The sequence below is a fragment of the Schistocerca americana genome, unplaced genomic scaffold (genome assembly GCF_021461395.2).
Source record: "Schistocerca americana isolate TAMUIC-IGC-003095 unplaced genomic scaffold, iqSchAmer2.1 HiC_scaffold_422, whole genome shotgun sequence".
Classification (NCBI taxonomy): Eukaryota; Metazoa; Arthropoda; class Insecta; order Orthoptera; family Acrididae; genus Schistocerca; species Schistocerca americana.
This window is the reverse complement of record NW_025726151.1, coordinates 120,001-123,069: the sequence shown is the minus strand read 5'-3', so window position 1 is coordinate 123,069 and position 3,069 is coordinate 120,001. Positions and strand designations below refer to the sequence as shown.

The window sequence follows — 3,069 nt, the reverse complement described above, 5'->3', positions numbered from 1 at the left end:
GCCTTAACCCAACACACGTTGGGCCTTAACCCAACACACGTTGGGCCTTAACCCAACACACGTTGGGCCTTAACCCAACACACGTTGGGCCTTAACCCAACACACGTTGGGCCTTAACCCAACACACGTTGGGCCTTAACCCAACACACGTTGGGCCTTAACCCAACACACGTTGGGCCTTAACCTGCTCTGTAATTGTCATACGACGCGTTAAATTAGTGTGGTGTTGCCTAACTGCAACCCCCGCAATATAGTTTGCTACTCGCACTGCCTGGTCCCCAGAGTATCGCTTCATGTTAAACACCTTGCAGCTATACACTGTAATGCGGATGGCAGCAGGACGTACATGCTCAATGCCCTTCGCAGTTGTTCATTGGCATTTGCATGGCGAAGCACAGCCTACGTTGTGGTACGGCGTGTGTCAACTGTCCGCTGATGTTGTACGTCCAAATCACACACTGTACTGCACATTGGTCCTCATGTACTGAATGATACATCGTGGTACATGTGTGACCGTACCACGACTGCGCCAACAACGGCGAACCATACGGTCCAAATATTGTGCACTCAGCTACGTGTCGTCTCCCTATAAGAGCTGGATTGCAGTATGGTATGCCGTGGATGGCGATCAGCATGAGCCGTCTGTTGATGTAGTGGCGCGTGTTGTCAGACGTAGTCGTCTCTTCTCACACACCGTGATAGCATGGTGCACTGCGTTCCACATCTGCGACATGCGACAGAGGCCGGTTGACAGTCGTTCGCGCAATGGACATCGCATACGTACGGGGGCCACCTTCCACGTGTTCGCGAAGCGTGCACATGTTGTTGCGTGTATGTGGGCAGACATAGTGTGTCGTGACACCTGACACAGGCATGCAACAATCGTTGAATTTGCAAATGGCGATGGACGTCTACGTTTGCTGGTGACGTTACGCAAATGAACAACTGGTAAACGGTTGTGGTGCGGTTGTTCTCGCTAGAGGTGAATCAGTGATGGCGACGATCGGTTGAGCTACCAACCGGTTGTTTCAGCGATACCCACCATGCCCACGAACGTGAATGGCATGTGGGTGTGAAGCGATACGCGGCGGTGGCTGGGTGGGACCGTCCCCGGCCGGTGAGGGGGGGCCTCCCGGCGTGCTGGCCGCGCGGTGCGTGGGCGCACGCGCTACAGCCGGCTGGTGGGGGCGGCCAGTGGCAGGCGCGCCGGCCGACGGAGGCGGCAGGCGGCGCAGCTGCGCGCCGGCGCACCCTGCACGCGGCGCCGTGCGGCCAAAGTAGGTCCTCGCGGGCCCGGTGCGAAGCGCGGTGGACATCTGCAGTGTGCTGGTCCGATTGAGGACTGTGTGCGCTGAGGATGCGCCGCCGCCCGGCGCTCGGCGCCGCGACGCCGTCTGCTGCTCGGTCGCCTCTGCGGTTCTCGCAGGTGGTTTGTATCGCAGCTGTGCGGACGTGTTGGCGCGTGCGCTGTGCTGGGAGAGTTCGCTTCGGCACCCAAGTGGGGCTTTTGTCCTTCTGTGGCGCTGGCGTTGGAGCTGCCGGCCACCGTAGGTGGCGCGTGTTGTCTCCCGCCGGCAATGCCACGACAGCACGCTCCCGGGCCTCTGTCGGCAGCGGCAAGCTCAGTTGGGAGCACGGGTGGTCGCACCTAAAGCGTCTACTCGCCAAACTCCGGGCGATTGCGCCTCTCTCGAACCCGACCAAGTACTTAGGACGGCGCTGCGCGCCGCCGGGACCTGAGAGGGTTTCGAGGTGTATTGTGCAGGGGAGCTCAGCCTCCTCCTGTTTGCAGAATAATTGAGCGGACGCTTGCGTGTTCGCGCGGGCCCCCGGGACACACTCCCGGGCGGCCGGCTGCTCAGCTCTAGTTGACGCAGCTCCCTGGTTGATCCTGCCAGTAGTCATATGCTTGTCTCAAAGATTAAGCCATGCATGTCTCAGTACAAGCCGCATTAAGGTGAAACCGCGAATGGCTCATTAAATCAGTTATGGTTCCTTAGATCGTACCCACGTTACTTGGATAACTGTGGTAATTCTAGAGCTAATACATGCAAACAGAGTCCCGACCAGAGATGGAAGGGACGCTTTTATTAGATCAAAACCAATCGGTCGGCTCGTCCGGTCCGTTTGCCTTGGTGACTCTGAATAACTTTGGGCTGATCGCACGGTCCTCGTACCGGCGACGCATCTTTCAAATGTCTGCCTTATCAACTGTCGATGGTAGGTTCTGCGCCTACCATGGTTGTAACGGGTAACGGGGAATCAGGGTTCGATTCCGGAGAGGGAGCCTGAGAAACGGCTACCACATCCAAGGAAGGCAGCAGGCGCGCAAATTACCCACTCCCGGCACGGGGAGGTAGTGACGAAAAATAACGATACGGGACTCATCCGAGGCCCCGTAATCGGAATGAGTACACTTTAAATCCTTTAACGAGTATCTATTGGAGGGCAAGTCTGGTGCCAGCAGCCGCGGTAATTCCAGCTCCAATAGCGTATATTAAAGTTGTTGCGGTTAAAAAGCTCGTAGTTGGATTTGTGTCCCACGCTGTTGGTTCACCGCCCGTCGGTGTTTAACTGGCATGTATCGTGGGACGTCCTGCCGGTGGGGCGAGCTGAAGGCGTGCGACGCGCCTCGTGCGTGCTCGTGCGTCCCGAGGCGGACCCCGTTGCAATCCTACCAGGGTGCTCTTGAGTGAGTGTCTCGGTGGGCCGGCACGTTTACTTTGAACAAATTAGAGTGCTTAAAGCAGGCAAGCCCGCCTGAATACTGTGTGCATGGAATAATGGAATAGGACCTCGGTTCTATTTTGTTGGTTTTCGGAACCCGAGGTAATGATTAATAGGGACAGGCGGGGGCATTCGTATTGCGACGTTAGAGGTGAAATTCTTGGATCGTCGCAAGACGAACAGAAGCGAAAGCATTTGCCAAGTATGTTTTCATTAATCAAGAACGAAAGTTAGAGGTTCGAAGGCGATCAGATACCGCCCTAGTTCTAACCATAAACGATGCCAGCCAGCGATCCGCCGCAGTTCCTCCGATGACTCGGCGGGCAGCCTCCGGGAAACCAA

At 56.7% G+C, this 3,069-nt stretch overlaps 1 non-coding gene across 1 annotated transcript in view; it reads left to right on the top strand.

Annotated features, from left to right (window-relative positions):
• The first annotated feature begins 1,878 nt into the window (after positions 1-1,878).
• LOC124582905 overlaps positions 1,879-3,069 on the top strand; it is a 1,910-nt gene continuing 719 nt past the window's right edge. Inside the window, exon 1 of the ribosomal RNA XR_006973967.1 lies at positions 1,879-3,069. This exon is cut by the window's right edge and continues 719 nt beyond it. This is a non-coding gene — a ribosomal RNA (small subunit ribosomal RNA).